Below are 8,365 nucleotides of genomic sequence, written 5' to 3'. Positions count from 1 at the left end.
TAGTTAGAAGGCGTGACAGGGCTCAAAGGAATCAAATAATTAAACTATAAGCTATTATTCATCGCCAATAATGTGGTCGTGTAGAATAATCAGTTCAGGGAGGAGGTGGAGTACGACGTCGATGAAACTCACATGAAAGAATCAGAGATAGAGAAGTAGTTGTTTAATGAAGAGGTTGTCATTGGAAAGATATTCAGCAAGCTCACATAAAAAGAAATCTTCATGATCAAAAACATTAAGGAGAATCCCAACATCTATGAAGATATGGCAAACTCGTTATTCCCCTCTATTTTCGGACATATAGAAATTAAGAAGGCTTTGCTTTTGCAGTTACTCGGGGGAATCCATAAAGTCACCAACAACAAAATAAACATTCGAGGCGACATTAACATCTTAATTGTAGGGGATCCATCCACTGCCAAATCCCAATTTTTGAAGGTTGTCAACAAATTTGTGCCAAGGAGTGTCTACACGAATGGTAAAACCACATCTGCCGCAGGTCTCACAGCTTCAGTTACAAGAGATGAAAGTGGAAATGTGGGAATTTAAGCAGGAGCTTTGATGTTGGCCGATAATGGAATTTGCTGCATTGACTAATTCGATAAAATGGATGTGAAAGACCAAACAGCAATACACGAGGCAATGGAACAGCAAACAATATCAATTGCAAAGGCAGGAGTCTACGCAACTCTCAATGCAAGGACTTCGATTTTAGCAGCAGCCAACCCCCAATTCGGCAGATACGATAAATCAAAGTCATTGAAGCATAATCTAAATATCTCTGCGCCCATTATGTCTCGGTTTGATTTGTTTTTCGTTGTCTGCGATGAAGCTAATGAGAATTCGGATGCTCATTTGGGCTAATTCTTAATAGAAATGCATCGAGGAAAGGATACTCTTCTCAGCCAGAAGTATGACAACAAAAGTATCAAACTGTACATCGCAACGGCTAAGAAGTTAAAGCCAATGATGACTCTAAAGGCTGCGGAATTGCTCAGGATGTATTACAAGCAGCTTCGAGCCAAAGACAAAAATACTGATAATAACTCATATCGAGTGACAGTGAGGCAGCTGGAGTCGATGATCAGAATTTCTGAAGGGTTGGCAAGATTAAACTTAAATACAGAAGTCCTGAGTTAGTACGTCAAAGAAGCTTACAGTTTGATTTCATCCTCCATAATAAAATTGGAAAAATCTCCGATCAGTCTGATGTACGATTAATTGGAAGGATAGGATGGCTTTAATTAAAATGCCCTAAAAACCTCGCTTGCAATGGTAAACTTTTATTTAATTTCAGCAAAAATAGTTAGAGCACAAAAAATAATAAAAAAAAAGCAAGCTCATATCGATATCACATGAACTCTACCAGGAAGTGCTGAAAAATGTCATTGAGCTCTTTAAACAGCAGCAGACAGTCTAACGATTGGACAAGGAAGAAAGTAAACATTCCCATATATATAGTCTTGATATCTCAAGAACAACTCGTAGTTTATTTGTTGGGTATCAATTTCGAAGCGGGAATGGTCTCATCTGAAGAAGAAAGCGTTCAGATGAAAAAGATTATCATCGCAATCATTAAGAAGCTCATCAAAGAAGAAAGAGTGCTCATGGTCGTCGAGGATAACGAGGATATTAGCAAAAGAGTGCTCAGAATACACCCGAACTATGATATTTAATGACCAATTTATTCGTCGCACTCAATCTATCATTGCTAGTTCTAACTCATAAGCGGAAAAGTTTGAAATAAAGAATAGCAGGAATAAGACGATTCAATTAATGTTTAAATTTTATGTTGTTGCAATAAGTTGGGTCATAAACTCGATCACAACGTACTATAGCGAAAGAATTATCAAAAAACAAAATCAATTTCGGCTTAGTTTGGCTTAGGAGACCAAGGCCGACAGAATTAAATCTTCTTCGGGCTCGATTTCACAGTTCTTCGATAAGCTATCTTATTTTTGGCTTTTAGGAATTATGTGTCGAGTTAGACTGCGGGCTCGGATTGTTTTTTGTTGTTTTTTTACTATCTGATCGGCTTTATGATTCTATTGGCTGTTAATATCTATCGACTGAGTTCCTTGGGCTGGGCATTGGTTGCCTTGCTTTGTTTTTTATTCTTTTGATAGTGCTACTTCCGAAACTCTAACAAATTTCGAGCCATACTTTTACGATTTTTCCTGGAATGAATTAAATTGAGACGATGGGGTTCGAAATTCGACTACAGTAAAGCAGGGTCTTTATTTAAAATCACCTCATTGAAGTCCATGCAATACACTTTTTAACTCCTGTATATTTTGTTCAAATTATCCAACAGCTATGATTTCTTGTTTGCAACTGCTTCCCTTTGGACCTTTATTTACTTATTCTAATGATTTTCGTTGAAGTTTTACGTGTACGACATTTTGCGTGGACTATGACGAGTGAAACTTTTGGCTTGCATTTTACTATTTTTTATGGCTTTTTCCTCGTTGTTATAAAGCAGTATACTTTTGGAAAAGAGATGCCGTTGAGGTGCACTTCTGAGGCGAGATTTTCCCTTTGATAAATCTGTAAAAGATGTGCATTTCTGGTTGAGACATAAGAATTGAGGTAGTAATACTTTCATCGAGATAATATATTTATTTAATTATTAGTTAAGAACAATATAGTTTTATAATACTATTCTTTATTAGTTAATATTCGTTGATATATTTAAGAGTCCTGTAATTAATGACTATTTGGGGTTGGGGTTGGGGTTGGGGTTGGGGTTGGGGTTGGGGTTGGGGTTGGGGTTGGGGTTGGGAAATCGTGATGGACGAAGATGAGTAATTATGTGTTTATATCAGCTACTCGGATTGTTATGAGGATTAATACCAAGATGAGACGGCTTACAAAAATTACGATTATAATCAGGATTATGATTATGATGAGCAATATGACATTGACTCCAATGAATAAGATATGGGCTATCATGACCCGGAAGAGCGACATGATGAACAAGATGAACAGGACCAGTTTTATAGTTGTGAGTCAGACTTTGATCAAGAGGAGACAATTTATGAAGACTACGAATATTCTTAGGATTATGCCGAGCCTGAGGACATCGATTTCGATGAATAAGATATGAATTTCAATTACCAGGAAGAGGAACATGAACATGACCATGACCTGTTTGATAGTGGGTAAGACTATGATGGCGAGGACTACTATTCTCGCCCTCAAACTATTTTCAGACCATCGAAGCTTAGAATCAATAACAGCATCGACCCTGAATACAGCAAATAGATTAGAATCAACGGAATACAATATGGAATGTATCATCGAGAGAACTTATATAAATTATTTCCCGATAAAGCGAAGGGCTATTAATTCCCAAGTGGGGGGATAATTAAATTTAGGAAGTAGTTTGAAACCAGCAGCACCATCGAAATCAGCGATGACAAATTCTACAAAATTTAAATCAAGATAGCACAAATTTAAAAGATCTTCAACTTTAAAAGCCTCCAAATTTTATGCATTTGCTACAACTTTCCCCACAGTACTATGTTAACTTCCAGAAGGACTTTTAGCATTACCTTCGAAAACAAGGTAGCCAAACCCAAGCATTGCTGAGCGATTATTAGTAATTTATCAGATTGAGAATGTTAAAAAAGCCACATTGGAGGCCGTTTTGGAAAAGAATACTCAATATTCCTGTGCAAAACATATATGAAAATTGCCCAAACTAAACCTTTCTGGCGCATCTCCTGATAAAAAATGGAGCTATTTATGTCAAAATGAACGATTATCATCGCTCGATGGAAATCTTCAAAAAATAAATCTAAGGCTTCAGTGAAATAGAATAAGTCATTGGAGAAAAGTAGCTGCTTGCACAAACTATCAAACCTTCTCACAAGGAAATCCTCCAACAATTTTCCATGGATATCTTCCTGAAATATTTCTCATTTTCAACTCCTACAAAAAGATAAAAGATTGAAAAATACTAAATAATGTTCAGTTTGATCTCTTTTCTTTATACTTGCCGATTGCAGGTTAGAATCGAAGATGTTTTCGAAATGGCTGCGCTTGTCAACGAACAAATATCAAAGGGTGAAAACATCTATCATTTATGGAAGACCATTAAATTTATCACACCAAATGAGGTTTAGGTTCACGCTCTTTCGAAAGATCTGATTGAAACATTGAAGCTGAAAATAGCAATTACAAAGTCTAAAGGGGTTAAGCATTTTCAAGAATAGACTATAAGTTAGGACACTATTATAGTCCCCTTGCTGAAAATAACTCCTTCAGGCTTACTACCGTCGGGTTGGTCGCCTGATCTGAGAAATCGATTGGTTAGACACTATAAGTAGTATGACTATCAGTTTATGAAAGTGTCAATTTCGGATGACGATGGGGCGGCTGGCTCATTCTGCATGTTTGATGACATATTTCGAGGATAAATTAACCGAAGAATGAAAAAGGTTAGCTTTTTAAATCGATCGTACATTTCTTTAGGGTGGACTCAATCTCAATTAAAAACTGCTTCGATGTGGTTCGTTATAGAAAAAGCTGACATTGATTTCTTGGATAGAGATCATCTTATTTAATTCTTAGGGGACTTTTCAAAAATAGATAACCCAGCGCTAAAAGGAGCTCGCATCGGCCAAAATCTCTCGACAGGATTTTCGGTAGATGTCAGAGATGCGTGTGTTAGAATGGAAAAAGATGACAAATCAGGCAAATACATGTACACGGATGGGATCGGTAAAGCTTCATCGGATGTTATTGAGAAAATACAATCAAAATTATCAAAAAGTTCAACAGTATATCAAGTCAGATTTCAAGGCTCCAAAGGGCTTTTAGTCCTGAATCACCACCTCGAACCCAAAACAATCGTCCTCCGAGAAAGCATGCAAAAATTTAAATGTTCAATAAAAGAAGCAAACTATTATTTAGATATTTTGGACTGCAATTATTTCAAGTGTGGATATCTGAATCGACAAATTATTCTTCTCCTTTAGCATAACGGCATTGAAATTTCAAATTTTATCGAAGTTCAAAGAGAGTACATACAAAAAATAATAAATCTGGAATAAGGAATTAGCGAGGAAAGCCCCAAAAACTTCGCGAAAGAAATAGGCTAAACTATTTGCGGAGAGAACAGAAAAGAAAGTGAATTCCAAGTGGAAAATATTTGCGACGTTATTGGAAGGATCAAGAGAGAAAAAGTAATTGACTTTAAGAAAGAGCCCGTTCTTTATAAAGTATTATGTGAAAAGTACTCGGGAATGTTTTAAAGGCTTGTCAAAAAGAGTCGTATCAAGGTTTAAAAATCGGCCAGGATCCTAGGCATTATCGATTAATATGGCATTCTCGCCGAAAATTAAGTATACTACACCATCGTCAAGGACTAAGATCTTCCAGGATTTAACATCGCAGGGAAGGTGATGCTCACTCGCAATCCATGCATGCATCCCTCTGATATTCGAGTAGTGACATGTGTTGGGAGATAAGAAGCCATGCGAAGATTCCTTGAACGTCATGAGCCGAAAAATTTATTTGAAAGCCAGCCAAATTGCGTTATTTTCCCGAAGGCTGGAAAAATTCCCTTGACCTCTCAAATAAGTGGATCTGATTTAGATGGCGATACTTTTTTCATTTGCTGGGATTAAAGGCTTGTGCCAAAAACAATGAAGCCTCCATATATTGCGGACGATATAAAGCAGCAAGAAAGGGAATGGGGAGGGTCTGGAGATCCACAGAGGATACAATTTTTCACTTAGTTCATCTCCAATGACAATTTAGGACGAATTGGGAACAGTCATCTGGCCAAGTCCGATAAAGAGGGCCCTCTTTCCAGTGACTGTCTCAGACTATGTGAGGCATATAACAAGGCAGTCGATTACCCGAAAAAAGGATACAAGTTTTAGTTTGAAGAAAAATTTAAACCAAAGTAGTATCCCCATTTCATGGAAAAGCATGACAAGGTACTGATATTGAATAAAATAGAAAACATACATTAGCAAAACAGCACTTGGGAGAGTTTACGATAATGCCAAGGCTATGTATAATCAGTTTGTGCATTCAATACGCAGCAAAAACGTCAAAATTCCCTTCCTAAAGAAAATTCTGACAAAAAAATTCCCTCCACAAGAAATTAAGTACGCCATAAATTGCATTTTGGAATTCAATTCAGAAATTAAGAAAGTCCTAAATATCGATCAATTTTCTCGTTAGTTTTAAATTTACGCCATCTCCAGGAGCAAATAAAATAAAGATAAGACTGCTTTTTTGTCAGTTCTTCAATTAAAGTATTTTAAGAAATTTTTCCATCATCTGCCACTGAATGAAGATCCGTATTAATATTACAAATCCGTCCGAGAGTTTTCAGAGTACTCCAAAACGAAATCAATAGAACTGAAGAAATGTGTGGACGATCGATTAGTGCTCTGGTATCATATCCTCTACTACAATAACTTTAAGGAATACAAAAGCAACATTTGGAGTACAAGCCTAGCCGAAGTATAAAAATAGATGCAAGTGGATCTGTCTAAAAGGCTCGAATATGTTGGACTCTTGTGGTTTGCTGTGCCATGTTTAACTTACACTTTCTTGAAAAACAACATTGCTCAAACAAAAACTGATTGAATTTGTTCAGTTTATTGCATCAATTCTGACAAGCTAATTAATAATATGTCAATATGTCCCAATTATAGAATAACTGTCGTAGATTTATTTTTAAAATTAATACGATCTATTGTGAAAATGCTGGGCTACTAATTAACTTAGGAAATGTCCGACAGTTAACTTTTACTTCGTGTTTAGTATGTATGTTCTAATTGCTCGAATCCCATATTCTAACAAGCTAGAATCAACATAATGATAACATAATAAAAGAAGTGAGAGGTTGTTTCTAATTTGTTTAATTTGTTTGGACTGTTGTAATTATAGCTTAATGTAATTCCTGTGCTTAATGTATACACAGATTTTAATAAATAATATCGATGTCCTTGTAGTCAGTTGATTTGATTCATTTCTTCCTCAATCAGATAAATGAAGCACGGACAAACCCCCAATCTGTAATAGAACATCTCAAGCTCAGACAGTTTGTCAACAACAATGAGTTTAAGCATTCGATAATGAGCAACATTCGATTCAAAACAGAAGAGGGACAATAGGGAGTGCAAAAGGCACTTCATTATCTGCAATAAATAGCGCCTAATCGAAAGAACAGTGGGGATCGAAGATTGGAGCTATCTCACGCTTTATGTGAATGTGCATATCAGATCGGTTTAAAAATGCAGAAGACCTCAAATGAAGACGCATCAGCTTATCACCAAGAAATCAAAGACTAATTAGCCAAACTGGATATTACTAAATTCGGGGATATAACAATTATTGTAGAGTATGGGTTTCGGAAGGACCCCGAGGTTGTCCCATCGATAATTGTGGATGACGGTGAGTAGCTGAGGCCACATCGATCAGCTTTAATGAGCGATCGAATAAATTACTGTGGCATAGCTGTCCATGAGCATAGTTAATACGATTATCTTGTCCTAATCTTACTGACAAGCTTCATTGAAGAGCCTGAGACGAATCCAAAATGCAAATGTGCGATATTTTGATACAAATGCAGACAGTTACTATATTTCAATTTATATCATATCATCAAAGTGGGAGATATATGCTCTCATACTCTCGTTGGCCCTTTAACAATAGTAACAATTCTGATACATAAATTTTATTATTATTATGATATGAAAATGATAGCTATTTTGTGTAACTGCTGATCATATCGATATTTGATCATGAAACTGATTACTAATTTCGTGATTAATCAGCAATGTCGCTGTTTGGAGTCGAATTGAATGCCCAGGCAAACAGACTTTTACTCGAGATCAGGTTAAAACTCTCACAGAATAAATTTAACCCAAACTTTAGAACCATTTACCGATCATTCATTAAGTTTGATCCGGAATGCTCAGGGATTCTCACTCTCCACCACTTCGAAAAAGTATAATTCTTTTCATTTGTAGGCTCTCAACGAAAATGGGCTCTTCTTTAAAAAATACGAAATTCAAGTCTTTGAGAAAGCTTACAATGTTGAGGGAGGAAACTATATTAATTGGTTTGCATTCATGAACCATCTGAGAGAGCCAATGGCGCCATTAAGAAGAAAACTAATAGAACAAATATTCGATGGAATCGATACTGAAGGAAGCGGTCGACTCCACCCTGAAAAATTATGTACATATCATATAAATATAGTCTCTCATTTCCAGCCGAATGAAATATAATCATTCAAGAAAGGGCACAGATCTTCAGAGTCCTTACAATAATAGCTTTATGGTTTGTTGTCCGCACCATAAGGATTGGTGACACGATAGGAATTCATTGCATACTA

Source organism: Brachycentrus maculatus, unplaced genomic scaffold (genome assembly GCF_059751285.1).
Source record: "Brachycentrus maculatus isolate JH-2025_06_01 unplaced genomic scaffold, ASM5975128v1 h1tg001096l, whole genome shotgun sequence".
Taxonomy (NCBI): Eukaryota; Metazoa; Arthropoda; class Insecta; order Trichoptera; family Brachycentridae; genus Brachycentrus; species Brachycentrus maculatus.
This window is presented reverse-complemented; position numbering follows the sequence as displayed.